We start from the raw sequence: 18,998 nt of genomic DNA, 5'->3' as shown, positions 1-18,998 counted from the left end.
GGCTGACCAAGGACACTCCCTACCTTTGCTTATGAAGCCTCATACCTTATGGTGCCACAGGCTCTAGATATTGGCTGTGGCAAGGCTTTAAAGTAGAAGGAAAATAAATTGTAGGCAAATGGTTTCCCTTAAAGATTTCAAATTTTGATTGGTGGCTTAACCTCTCGGTAGGCTTAGCCCTTACAAAGAATCCAGCAAAGAAGAGGGATCACTGTCGTGTGCCCAGGGTACTAAACATTGAGTGAGAGTTCAGCCTCTGTAGCTATCGATGCCACTCGTGTGGCATCACTGGGCTCTTTCCCACACCTCTTGAGGAAGGATTCCCTCTCTACTGAGTGTTTCTACAGAAGCGCCTGTTGGAAAAGGAATGCATCGTTTTTTTCTTTTTTTAAAAATATCTTTATTGGAGTATAATTGCTTTACAATGTTGTGTTAGTTTCTGCTGTTCAACAAAGTGAATCAGCTATATGTATACATATATCCCCATATCCCCTCCCTCTTGAGCCTCTTTCCCACCCTCCCTATCCCACTCTTCTAGGTGGTCACAAAGCACCGAGCTGGTCTCCCTGTGCTATGCGGCTGCTTCCCACTAGCTATCTGTTTTATATTTGGTAGTGTATATATGTCCATGCCACTCTCTCACTTCGTCCCAGCTTACCCTTCCCCCTCCTGTGTCCTCAAGTCCATTCTCTAGTAGGTCTGTGTTTTTATTCCTGTCTTGCCCCTAGGTTCTTCATGACCTTTTTTTTTTTTCTTAGATTCCATATATATGTGTTAGCATACGGTATTTGTCTTTCTCTTTCTGACTTACTTCACTCTGTATGACAGATTCTAGGTCCATCCACCTCACTACAAATAACTCAATTTTGTTTCCTTTATGGCTGAGTAATATTCCATTGTATATATGTGCCACATCTTCTTTACCCATTCATCTGTCGATGGACACTTAGGTTGTTTCCATCTCCTGGCTATTGTAAATAGAGCTGCAATGAACATTGTGGTACATGACTCTTTTTGAATTATGGTTTTCTCAGGGTATATGCCCAGTAGTGGGATTGCTGGGTCGTATGGTAGTTCTATTATATCCCCTTGCTCCTCCTTATAATTTCCCTACTGATCTACCGCTTCATGGGGAGGAACCTCTCCTCACTCTTCTTACTGTTTCTAAATCCCTAAATATCCCAAACGCATAAGTTCCTAAATGCTAGGGACAAACAACTTGAGAACAGATAAACTGATTATAAACAAACCATGGCAAAGCTGAAGATTAACTTAAAAAAACAGCACCTATGAAGAGAACCTGAAATGTTCACGACAAAAAAAATCATACTGCTCTAAAACGAATTTTATACCACCAGGACATCTGCTCTGAAAAAGACGAAAGCAGCCCCTGACATCCGGGAACTGGTGTGACACTTACAGGCAGGCGGCAGGGCTGTTAAAGAAGCCAGGCCACCTTGTTCTCCTGCTGGACACATGAAGAACCTCACAGAACACCAGCGTCAGACAAGGGCGTTCTGTGACTGACAAAGTGAGTGGAAACAAGCCACTTCATAGTTTTGCATAAGTAAGTCCAGACTAAAACGAAGTTCTTGTGCAACGAGGGACAGACCCGCCTTATTCCAACACAGGCATCTCCCTGGCCTTTGACAAAGCAGAGGTGACAGGCACTCTTGCTGCACATTGCTCTGAAGTGCACATAATGTCTGGAAAGGATGAAGTGGGTAAAACAATGAGAGAGGTTCCTCTAGTGAAGAAGCAAGGATGCTACCTTTCAAGAAACTCCAATTCCAAAGAACCACTTGAGAGCTTTCCCTCACTCAGCTCCTTCTCTTCTGCATGCAGTCTTGTATAGAGGCACCCACACACTGACTCATGATTGGGAAGGGAAGCCTTTGTGGTTTAACCTGACTTTTTATCCCATATATGATCTCAGGCTAGCTCAGCAGCTGTTTGCTATTTTCAGTGAGTCAAATATGGTTGACCTCCTAGGTTCTGAGCATGGGAAATGTAATATTTCCAAGGGTACCAGTTAGAGGCTGGTTTGGAAACATGACATGTAATCTGGCATCTCAATATCTTTATAGAAATGAATTGAGACAGGATGAAGGTAAAGTTGAAAGTTATGGGCAAAGTCTCTGAGGAAATAGTCTTACAAACCATCACCTGAAACTCAGGGAAATTACTGTAAAATATAAGGAAAATGCTGGGTTTTCTATGGGTGTTTGGTTTCTGGAGATCTGTTACTTATGTAACTACTGTACCACGTAGGAATTAGTTGATTTTCACAAGTTGTGCCTCAACATTTGTCAGAGCATTGGTGTTAGGTGGGTAGGAGGCAAAGATAATTATCGCCCCTCATATACTAGAAAACTGAGTCATGGTAATAAGTCGCTCAACGCTGCCAAAGCTTCATCAACAGGGCCCTGGAACTCACCCAGGTCTTCCCACGCCAGAGCCCTCTCAGTAGCTACCAAACTGCTTTCAGGCCAAGTAGTCTTTGATTCGGAATCTGATAACATTAATAAACCTTGGAAAACACTGCCTAGATCATCTGATTCTTAGGTGGTTGCAGTAGGTAGTTGCTGTTTGAACACGTAAGGACTCAACCCATCCTCTTCCTCAAAGGATGGTTCCCAGACACCCATCTTAATCATCAGGGGAACTTAAGAAAAGTAAAGATTCGAGATCCCACCACAGACTTACTACAATAGTGTTTCCGGTATGGGACTCAGGAACCTGCACTTTTAATAAGTTTTACAAGAGCTTCTCAATTACATTGTTTGAACACTACTGGTCCAGGGTAAGCAAGTGTTTGCAAAAAGCCACTCAAAGGTAAAGAAAAGATCAACCCCCCCCCCCCCCGCCAGACCCTATCCTAAGTTGAGTTCAATACACATTAGGAATAGTGTTGAAAAGGAAAAAGCGGCAGATGTTTAATTCAGGAGCCACTAAGCAAAAATTTCAGAAGGGCCCCTCTTAGTTTGTATTGACTACAAAATAAATAGATCTCCAGCATAAAGGGATCCAGAGGTTTTTCAGATCCTCTTATAACAAAACTGCTGTCCTTATGCTCATGGGGCAGGGGGATGACCCCTGTAGTAATAGCGGGAACTAGCAGCTATTTGGACGTTAGCAGAATCTGTGGCCTTAGATCTAGTCTTGATTGAAGCAGGGACTTAGGATATATTCTGGATTATTAAAATTGCTTCTAGGCCTGTGCTTTTAGAAAAGAAACAAATATACAGTAAGGGTAGATAGAAGCAATGCAATTTTCTTATTAGCAATGGCTACCCAGGAATCTTGGGAGTCTAATATTATATATTATTATTATTATTTTTTAAATAGAAGGGTCACCTATAAAAGTTATTTCAAGCATAGCTTGGACTTTATATTTTATAGCTATGCTATAGGCAATCTATTTCTTTTCTTCCTGTATATGCAGTAGTTTTAATCAAGCTTTTTAAGCTATCAATGGCTAAAATTAACCAAGTGTGATGAAAATAATGCTACAAACCAGTCTGTTACCCTAAAGCAGCATTTTTAAAACCAAGCCCTAGGTTCTGAATGCAAAAATCTCTCATGAACTAATAAAGGAAACACAAGGGAGTGAAGGGCCTACAGTAACAGAGCTAAGAGCATCAACAGCCTGTCTAGTATTTAAATCTCAACTATTCTCACTTTCACTGCTGAAACCGATAAGTTTCAATTCTTCAACAATTGTATAACATTTGAAAACTCATAGCAAAATCCCTAAAATTACTGAATTTTAAAAAGCCATTCTAGGTTACACAATTTAAGGCAAGCAAGTCGTGTAAAATCCCTCTTTACAAAGGTCTCATTTGGGGTCTGAATGCAGGATAGAGAACCAGACAACTGGTAGGAAGTGAAGTCAATGAACCTTTTAGCTTCCTTTTCCCAAATGGTCATCTTGAGCACAGATGTTTAAAATGTGCTACAGATGTTTAAATCAAGGTATATAGCTATTTATAAAATTAAAATTCCATTGATCAAAGGTGAAATATTTACATTTTTACCCCACTCTCATCTTGGCAAATAATAAATTAACTCTACTTACCTGAAATTTATTACCACTGCTTTCATCACTACCATTTCCTCTTTGCCATCAATATTTTTAGGGCAAACACGAAGTATGAAATGCTGTTAAAGAAGTAAGTACTTTCTCTTTTGAGGTCATATTATGAAGAAAATAGGTGAAATAAAAAACCCCTCATTTTCTCCCTTATTTTCTCTTTGTTTTTAACTTCTGTTTGGATGTAAAATGTTTAATAACTGCAAGTCAAATATCTGTTGATGAGAAAAGAAGCTTCCAATATTATCTTATAAACTGTGCTTGCATATCACCAGAACAAAATAATAACTACTTCAATTTAAAATTTGACAAAGTTCTCTAAATGTATAACCTCTTTTTAAATTGGGTACTGCAAATAGGAATTTTTTAAACCAGGTACAGACTATGAATATAAAATATCCCATGTCAGCAATAACCTTTTGTGTTTTTGAGTGAGATCTTTTCGAATTAATCTTTCAACACTCCTATTAAGAAATTCCAGTTCTTGTCTGTTCTCAAATTTAATGACAGCCTTTTGCATTTGTGATACTGAGGATGAGAATGAGGTTATGAATGCACAAACTTGGCCAATTGAGCTTACCTCCAGTCCACAAAATTAATGCCACTGGTTTCCTAGTGGAAAAGCTTTTAAAATTTAAAATTCTGTTTAGGATTTCTTAATTGACTGTTCAAGATATAATGCTAATTACCAGTATAACAAAAGATTAAAATAAAGAGAAGAGCCTGCCACGTTGCGGGGTGGTGAGGACTTGCCGAGGAAGGACTGCTCGTTAGGCAGGAGTGAAAGCCCTTGACCTCACCAGCCAGTGCTGGGAGAGCTGTACTCCAGAGGCCGCTGCCTGCCCGATCCAGCAGCCAGAGGCTGTCTTGATTCCCTCTTGTGTTTTCACAGTGCAAGGCCATTCCTTCTGTCCCATGTGATTTGCAGACATTATCATAGATATTAGATGTGGAAAGACTTGCCAGGTTATCTAATTTCCCAGCCCTTCGCACAGAATGCCTGTTGAATATATGAGGCAGTTGTTAACAAGCACCTTTGGAAGCCAGCCTATTAGCAGTCACAGTCATTTACCACCAACTGGGGGGCAAACAACATCCAAAGAGCCTTAACACATAACCATAAGTGGAAAAATAAATAATGAAGGAATGCCGCATTCAAGACATTTGACTAACTGTCAGATAATGAGGTTTATTAAAAACTTCCACAGAGCTTCAAGATGGTAGAGGAGTAAGACATGGAAATCCTCTTCCTCCCAACAGATACATCACAAATACATCTACATGTGGAACAACTCCTACAGAACACCTACTGAACGCTGGCAGAAGACCTCAGACCTCTCAAAAGGCAAGAAACTCCCCACGTACCTGGGTAGGGCAAAAGAAAGAAAAAAAAAAACAGAGACAGGGACGAACAAAAGAACAGGGACGGGACCTGCACCTCTGCGAGGGAACTGTGAAGGAGGAAAGGTTTCCACACACTAGGAACCCCTTCACTGGCAGAGACAGGGGATGGGCACCAGGGGGAAGCTTCAGAGCCATGGAGGAGAGCACAGCAACAGGGGTGCAGAGGGCAAAGCGGAGATCAGATCACAGAAGATCAGTGCCGACCAGCACTCACCAGCCCGAGAGGCTTGTCTGCTCACCCGCCGGGGCGGATCCCAGGGAGAGGACTGGGGTTGGCTGCCTGAACACAGCCTGAAGGGGGCTAATGCACCACAGCTAGCTGGGAGGGAGTCCAGGAAAAAGTCTGGATCTGCCTAAGGGCAAGAGACCTTTCGGGGTGCACGAGGAGAGGGGATTCAGAGCACTGCCGAAATGAGCTCCAGAGACTGATGAGAGCTGCGGCTATCAGCGCAGACCCCAGAGACAGGCATGAAATGCTAAGGCTGCTGCTGCCTCCACCGAGAAGCCTGTGTGCGAGCACAGGTCACTATCCACACCCCCCTTCCGGGAAGCCTGTGCAGCCCGCCACTGCCAGGGTCCTGTGATCCAGGGACAACTTCCCGAGATAACACACAGCATAGCAGGCTGGTGCAACATCATGCTGGCCTCTGCTGCCACAGGCTCGCCCTGCATCCGTACCCCTCCCTCTCCCCGGCCTGAGTGATTTGGTTGCTCTCTTCCTTTTTTTTTCTCTCTCTCTCTCTCTATATATATATTTTCCTTTTTCTCTTTTTGTGAGTGTGTATGTATATGCTTCTTTGAGTGATTTTGTCTGTATAGCTTTGCTTTTACCATTTGTCCTAGGGTTCTGTCTGTCCGTTTTTTGTTTTTTTTTTCAGTAGAGTTTTCAGTGCTTGTTATCATTGGTGGATTTGTTTTTTGGTTTGGTTGCTCTCTTCTTTCTTTTTTTATTACTTTTTAAATTTTTAATAATTTTTAAAATTTTAATAACTTCATTTTATTTTAATTTTCCTTTCTTTTTTCTCCCTTTTCTTCTGGGCCATGTGGCTGACAGGGTCTTGGTGCTCCGGCCAGGTGTCAGGTCTGTGCCTCTGAGGTGGGAGAGCCGAGTTCAGGACATTGGTCCACCAGAGATGTCCCAGCTCCACATAATATCAAATGGCAAAAGCTCTCCCAGAGATCTTCATCTCAATGCTAAGATCAGCTCCACTCAACGACCAGCAAGCTACAGTGTTGGACATCCTATGCCAAAGAACTAGCAAGAGAGGAACACAACCCCACCCATTAACAGAGAGGCTGACTAAAATCATAATAAGCTCACAGAAATCCCAAAAGACACCACCGGATGTGGTCCTGCCCACCAGAAAGACAAGATCTGGCCACATCCACCAAAACACAGGCACCAGTCCCCTCCACCAGGAAGCCTACACAACCCACTAAACCAACCTTACCCACTGGGGGTAGACACCAAAAACAACAGGAACTACGAATCTGCAGACTGCGAAGAGGAGACCTCAAACACAGTAAGTTAAGCAAAATAAGAAAACAGAGAAACACACAACAGATGAAGGAGCAAGGCAAAAACCCACCAGACCTAACAAATGAAGAGGAAATAGGAAGTCTACCTGAAAAAGAATTCAGAGTAATGACAGTAATGTGATCCAAAATCTTGGAAATAGAATGGAGAAAATACAAGAAATATTTTAACAAGGACCTAGAAGGACTAAAGACCAAACAAACAACGATGAACAACACAATAAATGAAACTAAAAATTCTCCAGAAAGAATCAATAGCAGAATAACTGAGGCAGAAGAATGGATAAGTGACCTGGAAGATAAAATAGTGGAAATAACTACAGCAGAGCAGAATAAAGAAAAAAGAATGAAAAGAATTGAGGACAGTCTCACAGACCACTGGGACAACATTAAATGCACCAACATTCGAATTATAGGGGTCCCAGAAGAAGAAGAGAAAAAGAAAGGGACTGAGAAAATATTTGAAGATATTATAGTTGTAAACTTCCCTAACATGGGAAAGATAATAGTCAATCAAGCCCAGGAAGCACAGAGAGTCCCATACAGGATAAATCGAAGGAGAAACACACCAAGATACATATTAATCAAGCTAAAACAAATTAAATACAAGAAAAAATATTAAAAGCAGCAAGGGAAAAACAACAACTAACATACAAGGGAATCCCCATAAGGTTAACAGCTGATCTTTCAGCAGAAACTCTGCAAGCCAGAAGGGAGTGGCAGGACATATATAAAGTGATGAAAGGGAAAAAACTACAACCAAGATTACTCTACCCAGCAAGGATGTCATTCATATTCAGCAGAGAAATTAAAACCTTTACTGACAAGTAAAAGCTAACAGAATTCAGCACCACCAAACCAGCATTACAACAAATGCTAAAGGAACTTCTCTAAGCAGGAAACACAAGAGAAGGAAAAGACCTACAATAATAAACCCAAAACAATTAAGAAAATGGTAATAGGAACACACATATTGATAACAACTATATATGTAAATGGATTAAATGCTCCAACCAAAAGACATAGACTGGCTGAATGGATACAAAAACAAGACCTGTATATATGCTGTCTACAGGAGACCCACTTCAGACCTAGGGACACATACAGACTGAAAGTGAGGGGATGGAAAAAGATATTCCACGCAAATGGAAATCAAAAGAAAGCTGAAATAGCGATACTCATATCAGACAAAATAGACTTTAAAATAAAGACTATTACAAGAGACAAAGAAGGATACTACATAATGATAAGGGATCAATCCAAGAAGAAGATATAACAATTGTAAATACTTATGCACCCAACATAGGAGCACCTCAATACATAAGGCAAATACTAACAGCCACAGAAGGGGAAATCGACAGTAACACAATCATAGTAGGGGACTTTAACACCCCCACTTTCACCAATGGACAGATCATCCAAAATGAAAATAAATAAGGAAACACAAGCTTTAAATGACACATTAAACAAGATGGACTTCATTGATATTTATAGGACATTCCATCCAAAAACAACAGAATACACTTTCTTCTCAAGTGCTCATGGAACATTCTCCAGGATAGATCATATCTTGGGTCACAAATCAAGCTTTGGTTATTTTAAGAAAATTGAAATCGTATCAAGTATCTTTTCTGACCACAAGGCTATGAGACTAGATATCAATTACAGGAAAAAACCTATAAAAAATACAAACACATGGAGGCTAAACAACACAATACTAAATAACCAAGAGATCACTGAAGAAATCAAAGAGGAAATCAAAAAATACGTAGAAACAAATGACAATGAAAACATACTGACCCAAAACCTATGGGATGCAAAAAAGCAGTTCTAAGAGGGAATTTTATAGCAATACAATCCTACCTCAAGAAACAAGAAATATCTCAAATAAACAATCTAACCTTACACCTAAAGCAATTAGAGAAAGAAGAACAAAAAAACCCCAAAGTTAGCAGAAAGAAAGAAATCATAAAGATCGGATCAGAAACAAATGAAAAAGAAATGAAGGAAACAATAGCAAAGATCAATAAAACTTAAAGCTGATTCTTTGAGAAGATAAACAAAATTGATAAACCATTAGCCAGACTCATCAAGAAAAAAAGGGAGAAGACTCAAATCAATAGAATTAGAAATGAAAAAGGAGAAGTAACAACTGACACTGCAGAAATACAAAGGATCATGAGAGATTACTGCAAGCAACTATATGCCAATAAAATGGACAACCTGGAAGAAATGGACACATTTTTAGAAAAGCACAACTTTCCAAGACTGAACCAGGAAGAAATAGAAAATATAAACAGACCAATCACAAGCACTGAAATTGAGACTGAGATTAAAAATCTTCCAACAAACAAAAGCCCAGGACCAAATCACTTCACAGAAGAATTCTATCAAACATTTAGAGAAGAGCTAACACCTACCCTTCTCAAAGTCTTCCAAAATATAACAGAGAGAGGAACACTCCCAAACGCATTCTACGAGGCCACCATCACCCTGATACCAAAACCAGACAAAGATGTCACAAAGAAAGAAAACTACAGGCCAATATCACTGATGAACATAGATGCAAAAGCCCTCAACAAAATGCTAGCAAACAGAATCCAACAGCACATTAAAAGCATCATATACCATGATCAAGTGGGGTTTATCCCAGGAATGCAAGGATTCTTCAATATACGCAAATCAATCAATGTGAAACACCATGTTAACAAACTGAAGGAGAAAAACCATATGATCATCTCAATAGATGCAGAGAAAGCTTTTGACAAAATTCAACACCCATTTACGATAAAAACCCTCCAGAAAGTAGGCATGGAGGGAACTTATCTCAACATAATAAAGGCCATATATGACAAACCCACAGCCAACATCGTTCTCAATGGTGAAAAACTGAAACCATTTCCTCGAAATTCAGGAAACAAGACAAGGTTGCCCACTCTCACCACTCTTATTCAACATAGTTTTGGAAGTTTTAGCCACAGCAATCAGAGAAGAAAAAGAAATAAAAGGAATCCAAATTGGAAAAGAGAAAGCTGTCAGTGTATGCAGATAACATGATACTATACATAGAGAATCCTAAAGATGCTACCAGAAAACTATTAGAGCTAATCAATGAATTTGGTAAAGTAGCAGGATACAAAATTAATGCACAGAAATCTCTTGCATTCCTATACACTAATGATGAAAAATCTGAAAGAGAAATTAAGGAAACACTCCCATTTACCATGGCAACAAAAAAATAAAATACCTAGGAATAAACCTGCCTAAGGAGATGAAAGACCTGTATGCAGAAAACTATAAGAAACTGATGAAAGAAATTAATGGTGATACAAACAGATGGAGAGCTATATCATGTTCTTGGATTGGAAGAATCAACATTGTGAAAATGACTCTACTATCCAAAGCAGTCTACAGATTTAATGCAATCCCTGTCAAACCACCAATGGCATTTTTCACAGAACTAGAACAAAAAATTTCACAATTTGTATGGAAACACAAAAGACCCCGTATAGCCAAAGCAATCTTGAGAGAGAAAAGGAGAGCTGGAGGAATCAGGCTTTTAGACTTCAGACTATATTACAAAGCTACAGTAATCAAGACAGTATGATACTGGCACAAAAAGAAATATAGATCAATGGAACAGGATAGAAAGCCCAGAGATAAACCCACACACATATGGTCACCTTATCTTTGATAAAAGAGGCCAGAATATACAATGGAGAAAAGACAGCCTCTTCAATAAGTGGTGCTGGGAAAACTGGACAGCTACATGTAAAAGAATGAAATTGGAACACTCCCTAACACCATACACAAAAATAAACCCAAAATGGATTAAAGACCTAAATGTAAGGCCAGACACTATCAAATTCTTAGAGGAAAACATAGGCAGAACACTCTATGACATAAATCACAGCAAAATCCTTTTTAACCCAGCTCCTAGAGAAACGGAAATAAAAAGAAAAATAAACAGATGGGACCTAATGAATCTTAAAAGCTTTTGCACAGCAAAGAAAACCATACACAAGACGAAAAGACAACCCTTAGAATGGGAGAAAATAGTTGCAAATGAAGCAACTGACAAAGATTAATCTCCAAAATTTACAAGCAGCTCATGCAGCTCAATATCAAAAAAACAAACTACCCAATCCAAAAATGGGCAGAAGATCTAAATAGACATTTCTCCAAAGAAGATACACAGCTGCCAACAAACATATCAAAGGATGCTCAACATCACTAATCATTAGAGAAATGCAAATCAAAACTACAATGAGGTATCACCTCACACCAGTCAGAATGGCTATCATCAAAAAATCTACAAACAATAAATGCTAGAGAGGGTGGGGAGAAAAGGGTACCCTCTTGCACTGTTGGTGGGAATGTAAATTGATACACTCACTATGGAGAACAGTGTGGAGGTTCCTCAAAAACTGAAAACAGAACTACCATACGGCCCAGCAATCCCACTAGTGGGCATATACCCTGAGAAAACCATAATTCAAAAAGTGTCATGTACCACAATGTTCATTGCAGCTCTATTTACAATAGCCAGGATATGGAAGCAACCTAAGTGGCCATCAACAGATGAATGGATAAAGAAGATGTGGCACATATATACAATGGAATATCACTCAGCTATAAAAAGAAACAAAATTGAGTTATTTGTAGCGAGGTTGATGAACCTAGAGTCTGTCATACAGAGTGAAGTAAATCAGAAAAAGAAAAAAATAAATACCGTATGCTAACACATATATATGGAATCTAAAAGATAAAAAATGGTTCTGAAGAACCTAGGGGCAGGACAGGAATAAAGACGCAGACCTACTAGCGAATGGACTTGAGGACACGGGGAGGGGGAAGGGTAAGCTGGGACGAAGTGAGAGAGTGGCATGGACATATATACACTACCAAATGTCAAATAGATAGCTAGTGGGAAGCAGCCACATAGCACAGGGAGATCAGCTCGGTGTTTTGTGACCACCTGGAGGGGTGGGTTAGGGAGGGTGGGATGGAGACGCAAGAGGAAGGGGATATGGGGATATATGTATATGTATAGCTGATTCACTTTGTTATACAGCAGAAACTAACACAGCATTGTAAAGCAATTACACTCCAATAAAGATGTTAAAAAAAAGAAAAAAAAAACTTCCATAGAAACTAGATTCCTCCTGTCTGGGGATATAGTTAAAAGGGCTTGAAACAATAAATCTTGGCTGCTTTCTTTCCTTTTGTGTAGAAACATCTCAAAATGGGCTCTTCCCACACCAGAGATAGAGCACACTTCATGAGCCAACCTGAAGGATTCTTAATTTAGGCGCCATGAATTTAATTAATATGAAACAGCACAGCATATACTTAATTAACATAAGACAACATTTCTAGTATCCCCCTGGGACAATGTGAGTTTTTGAGACATTTTAAGCTGGCTACAAAGCAGAAACTAGAGAGAGGATATAGCATCATTTGATATATGGTATAATTCAGGCTCAGATCCAGATCAATAAGTCCTCAAGTTGATTTGCAGGTGTGAGGCTGGGTGTATGTCTTTGGCCAATTAGGCTGCACTGATCGTAAAGCCTACATGAACTAAGAAGCTGCCACTCTTTACTGTTTTCAACAAAATCTCAGGGATGTGAAGATAGCAGAGAAGGAAAACAGGTTTTGCAATCATACAGAGCTGGTTTCAGATTGTACTACACTTCATGTTAGGAAAATGCTCCCAGGCAGTCTTAGCTTGTTTCCTCATCTGTAAAACAGAAATAGCAATATCTACTCATGGATGTTAAGAGAAGATAAAACAATGAATGTAATATCTTGTAGATCCTCCATAAATATTAGCTTCCTTTTCTCCTCTGAGAATTCTATAGTTGCATTTAAATGACAGATTATTTAGGCGTACAGCAAAAATTTATTCCAGGTACATTTGCGTGACTCAAAATGCAATCAAATTTTCAAAATACTTCTAACAGAGCAAGTTTTTTAAGAGCCAAGCAATTAGAATTGCTTCCTTCACAAATCCTTGAGTTTAATAGCAAACCGATGCAAAACTTAATGTTGGAGAAGAGGCACACTCGTGCATCCTGTTTTCCCCATTTGAAGAAGGCGGTACCTTGGTTCTAACAGCTTCCTCTCTTCTGTAGAATTCTCCAAACTCTTCAAGCTACTCCTCTTCAATAAGCACTAAAGAATCTGTAGGTCACTTCCACTCTTCTCCAATATGGTGGTAATTCATTTAGATATCAAGGATAATTAAGCATTACAACACACTTGATATTTAAAGATTAAGAAACATCATTAACCACCATGGATGAAACTACCATTGGCTTTAAATTCAGTCTGAACTTCTTTATCTTCTAGCTCTCTTTCAGGTAGCTCTTCTACTAGAATTCATTTAATTGTTCATAATATTAATGAGGTACTCACAATATCCCAAATCAGTACCTCTCCTTTAAATGAAAAAAAAAAATAGTATTCCTATAGTCATGCATACCCAGTGCTAAATATTTGAATGAAAGCAGGAAAAAAGGTCAATACTTTGGACATTGCCAAATATTCTAGGTACTAAGCTTAGAGCAATAAAATACCTAGATAGATGACTTGTAAATTCAGCTCCACTCTTCTAGGTTCTAGATACTTCCTGAATAATATGGCTTATAGAATGCAAAACGCTATATGCTCACAGGTCAATTAGAGATCCAAAAGAAAGAAAGCATAACTCCAGAGGGCGTCCCAGTGACTTATAATTACGTGGATTATATTTTTTAAAAACCTGATCCAAACCTTGACTAAATATGAAATCAGAATTCAGTAGTATTCCAAAAATAGATAAAATCCAAGAAAAGCCAAGAAATATGCTATTTGACAAAATAATAATAAAAAAAATAAAAGCAGCGGTTTACAAGAAAGGTGGGTGGGTATGAGAAAAAGGTCTTTATGCTTATTATATGGCATGGCTCTTTTCTGGTGCAGACACACACACACACACACACACACACACACACACACACACACACACACACACACACCACCCATAATAAGGGAAAGCAAAAGGGAATGATTAGTTCCTTTACAAGATACATAAACACATTAGCAGGCAAAATTAAACTCTTTAGTTCCAGGACACGCTTTGTAAATGTCCCTGAAGGCCTGTGACCAGAGGCACAAGGAAGCACATGCCATGACAGGAATGGCATCACATGTGCCTCTGTAATTGTCAACAGATGTAGCATGCCAACAGAGTAGAAGCACAGCTTCCACTTAACACACGCTTTTTGGTGACTGACAGGCTGGAGTCTTAGAAAAATGAAGGTTTGATGAATGAGGCATCCTGCTTAATTGTGTTAAGCTGTTTAGTTCCAATTTTCATAAACAGATTCAAGAGTTGAGAAATGGGAAACCTCTTCCTGATTCTCTCAAGAAAAAAGAACGGGAGGGACAGGAAGGAAATGAAAGAGAGAAGCACAAGATCACGTTGCCACGGGATACTTAAATGACTTAAATCAGGCATTTATGTGGTTGTATTAGCAGAAATTGAAATAAAATTGTACCAAGACCAGATGTTAAAAAGTACTAAGAAAATACATTCCTTCACTGCTGAGATCTCATCAGTTTGCTCCCTACATTTTAGTCATGTCAAAGTAACAATCTTTTGAACAATTTAAAATCCATAGCTGACCTTCACTCATGTTTGTTTGATATAGGCAATTCTGTGCTAGTTAATCTCTTGCTCCTGAAAGGCAGAGGTAATCTCATTCTCCTTCGTTTGAATCATCTCTGCTTTATACCAAAAGCAATTTTCGCTTCTGGAAAAATATGGGCTTTAGGTTATGGAGTCTTAACACTAGTATAAGCTTAGAAAGGTAATTCCCCCATTTTTAGGTCAGAGAAGATGCCTACTATATACATATTTTTGGTGCGTACTATCTGAATATCACTGTCTGGGATGAGGCTCCTTGCCAACAGAGAATACCCAGTCGGTCCACAGCACAGAATCTAGAGCTTGATGTTGTCCAAGAGAGTCAATGAGCATGCCATCTGTGTCCTTGGCCACGAGCCAGTTGGCTTTTACACATTCACTTATATAATCCTCCCACCAACTCTTATCCACCCATAACCAATTTACTTTGGCTGAATAGGAACTGTAAAGAGGTCTCAAAATCCCAGAAGCATCATTTGACATAGAAGAGCTACCAATGGTATTAACATTTGACTTTTTTCTTCTTTGCTTTCTTCTCTGCAGTGTTCACCATGTCAGAATGAAGTGAGTCAGGTGCCTTCCTAAATAATGCCGCCGAACCAGTAAAGTATCAGGGTCACTTGAAGTGAATGCCAGCAGTTTTGTCAGTCGTTTATGTAACCACAAAGTAAGATGCTAAGACCCAAAGGTCAGTGAGCAGCAATGATACTCATGCATCTTTTGCAGTATGTCCTAGAATATTCAACTATATGCCCAGTCACCCTCTCTACTGGGTCTAAACACACGAAAGCATGTTCATAGCAAGGCCTCTTCGGTAATTTCTTAAAATATAAAACTAAACCCCAAACACTGAAACCACTTATTGAAGATCAACTGTGTAGAGTGCAATTGACTTTCAAATACGTTATCACTTATCAAATACATTCAATTCTCACAATAGTCCTGTGGAATAATATTGCCCTCATTTCACAGATCAGGAAACTGAAGCTCAGAGAAGTTAAATGACTTGTCAGAACCACACTGCTATAAAATTATGAAGCCTGTTCCTCCTTCATGACACTTGCTGCCTCTCTAAGACAAATGTGAGGTAAGTGGTCAGAACAATTCAAATGTTAAAGGATGTGTCTGAGTCTGTAGTGACATTCTTCCTCATTGCCTCCTTCTTGGATAAATACACAGTGCATCTGTAGAGTGTGTTCCTATAAATAAGTCTCCTAAGTTTTCCCATCTGTAGAGGTAAGGAGAGACCGTGGGGTAGAGGTGGCAGGAGAGAACACTTCAGGTGTTCAATCATGCGGATCGCTGGGAGTGTGGCATCAACTTATCCAGCTCCGCATCTGCCTGGTCACCTGAGTGTCTCAGGTAAACTGGGCCAGAAAAGTCTAACAAATGCTTTTCTCGCCCTAAACTCATTTTAGGTCATGAAGAGCTGAGAGAACAGGTATTATAAATTCAGGGTACTTTTTTTTATTGTTCCTGGGACTTCACTGCTGTCCTTCCTTATCTGCTAATAGATCCTAGATGGCAGAGGTTTTATGTATTTTATATATTTTGAATCAGGTCTCAACAGTGAAAATAAAGGTAGTTACTGTGTTCATCTGCACTTCTCCCCACTTTAAGGATTACACACCTTGACAACAGGGATGAACAAAGGAGCGAGGCTGGGCTACTGTGATTTTCCCAACTGAGTTGGATGTGATGAATTACTTGGTTCTTCTGTGCTTAACGGGCTGTAAAGATGTTAAGTCTTGAGTTTTGAGCTGCATAAGGTCATAGTTCAGCCTCTAAGGGGACAGCTGGCTTGAGAGAATGAAGGCACCATGAAAGAAGGTGGAATAAGCACCAGAGAGGGAGAGTACGTGTCCTAACAGCATCCCATTGCTGGAGTCCGTAAGACCCAATCCAGCCCTACTCTTCTTGTGGCTCGCTCAGATTCTCCATTTTGCTCCAGCTCGTCTGAGTTAGATTTCTGTCACTTAGTACTGAAGGAGTCTGGACTAATACAGAAATTATGCTTTAATAACTGAAATAATAACAGTGGCTTCTTGAGAGTTAACTTTGTGCCAAGTATTTCACTCAGATTGTCTATTTTTTTCTTGAATATAATCACACAAGGCAGGTATCACCCTTTTATTTACAAAGAAATTGAAGTTCCGAGAGGTTAAATGACTTTCTTAAGGTCACACAGCTAGAGAGTGGTAGAGCAAGATTTTGAATCCATTTCTGCTTGACTCCTAAATCCATGCTCTTAACATCTAGCTATGTTTTACCTCAAAATGGTTTTCAAGTCTGGCTGTATATTGCAGTCTCCTGGGGGGCTTCTAAAAACAGGTGTGCTCAAGCCCTCTCTCTGGCCCCAAGTTTGCACAAGTCCAGCAGGCACCTTTCACATGGAACACAATGGACTTGTGCTCTGGGAGGTTGCGGGCCCTGAGGGATGAATATGTTCTATGGTAAATGTACTCCCTGAACTGGTGCAACTGTTGTGACCCTGCAGCCAGACCAGTTAAATCTGAATCTTTGGAGATGGGGCGTCAGTGCTGATATATTTTTAGAAGCCTCCAGGTGATTTTAAAGTTCAGTCAAGGGTGTGAACCACAACTGTAACCTGAACACATATCTGGGTCTACACCAATACAAGATGAGAAATTACAGCAATTGAAGCTAACATATTAAATGACTACAGTTATTTTGGATAAAATCTTCTGTCAGGAATAGTGAGTGTGGAATCACTGACCCCTCCATCTGTGCTTTGCACTGCAGTGTTGACTAAAGATATTAAAATGATATCTATGAGTACCTTCATTCTTTAAATATGGCATCAATGATACTTAATAAACTATTTCTGCAAAAAATGTGGATTTTGTATAGATGTGTCCAGCAAACATTTCCACTTAGGTTTAAACCTTCCATAACTGGGTAGTTTTGGGTATTGATGAAAGCCATGCCTATCTCTACATAGGATTCTGTTCTCTCAATTGTCAGGAGACTATTTCAGCCATTACAACAAGAAGGAAGGAAGGAAGGAAGGAAGGAAGGAGAGAGAGAGAGAGAGAGAGAGAGAGTTGGAAAGATGGCAGAGGAAGAGGCAAGAAAAAAGATCCCTTTGGTTTCAGAAAAATCTCCTGAAAAAGAGGAAGGCTTATCAGGGCCTGAAAGCCACCCAGGCAAAGCAGGCGCTTTTGCAAAGGAAGGAGCAGAGGAAAGGAAAAGAGATCAAGTTTAAGCGACTAGAATGGTTCCTACATGATTCCTGGCGGCAACTACGTGACAGGGTGCGACTCAGACAACTAGAAGTGAAACCTCATGGCTTGGAAGTGCCAGATAAACATTGCTTGGCCTTTGTTGTGTGCATCGAAAGGATTAATGGGGTGAATTTACTGGTGCAGAGGACCATTGCAAGACTTCGCCTGAATAAGATTTTCAGTGGTGTCTTTATGCAAGTAACTCCTCAAACCATAAACATGCTTTGTATAGTGGAAACTTATGTGACCTGGGGATTTCCAAATCTGAAGTCTGTTCGGGAACTCATCTTGAAACGTGGACAAGCCAAGGTCAAGAATAAAATCATCCCTCTGACAGACAACACAGTGACTGAGGAGCACCTGGGGAAGTTTGGTGTCACTTGCTTGGAAGACCTCATTCACGAAATTGCCTTTCCGGGGAAGAATTTTCCGGTGATCTCAGGGTTCTTGCGCCCTTTCCAACTCTCAGTGGCCTGTCACGCTACCAAAAATAGAGTGGGCTTCCTCAAGGAAGTGGACTCACCTGGCTGTCAAGGTGAATGCATCAATCAGCTCATCCAGCAGCTGAACTAAACCCAACATATCTGTGCAGGTGGAAGCATGTGTTTTTGTTTTATGGAATTGTTATCCAGTATCTTCAAGGAAGATTACTTTCTGCTGTATCTTCAGAAACTGGAGGGGAAGGGTCAGGGAAAAGATGGTGATGTTCAGGGCAGGCACTTTTCATCCCACTTCAGTTCCAAGAAAACGTTCCTGTGTGTTTTCTGCAAAGACTGCAGTCCACCTCTAAAACCAGCAAAGGACTTGTGCCATGGAGGAGGGAGTCCTGTTTTACCACACCTATCCTGGGATTTAATGTTGGTGAACGAATGAATACCCACACATGAATACAAGACAGCAGTGGACCAGGCCCAGGGGCATATTGAACCTGGGGTATCCAAAGGCCTTGTTTTGGAAAGAACTTGAAATACAATTAGAAAGAAGTGCATAAAAAAAAAGAAAGAAAGGAGGGAGGGAGGGAGGGAGG

At 39.9% G+C, this 18,998-nt stretch overlaps 1 protein-coding gene and 1 pseudogene across 1 annotated transcript in view; one reads left to right on the top strand and one right to left on the bottom strand.

Annotated features, from left to right (window-relative positions):
• Positions 1-18,998, bottom strand: part of CPQ (carboxypeptidase Q) — a 463,854-nt gene that overhangs the window by 54,858 nt on the left and 389,998 nt on the right. The gene's annotated exons all lie outside the window — the stretch shown is intronic.
• Positions 17,794-18,544, top strand: LOC132440255 (large ribosomal subunit protein uL30-like; annotated as a pseudogene).

Source organism: Delphinus delphis, chromosome 17 (genome assembly GCF_949987515.2).
Source record: "Delphinus delphis chromosome 17, mDelDel1.2, whole genome shotgun sequence".
NCBI classification, from domain to species: Eukaryota; Metazoa; Chordata; class Mammalia; order Artiodactyla; family Delphinidae; genus Delphinus; species Delphinus delphis.
This window is presented reverse-complemented; position numbering and strand designations above follow the sequence as displayed.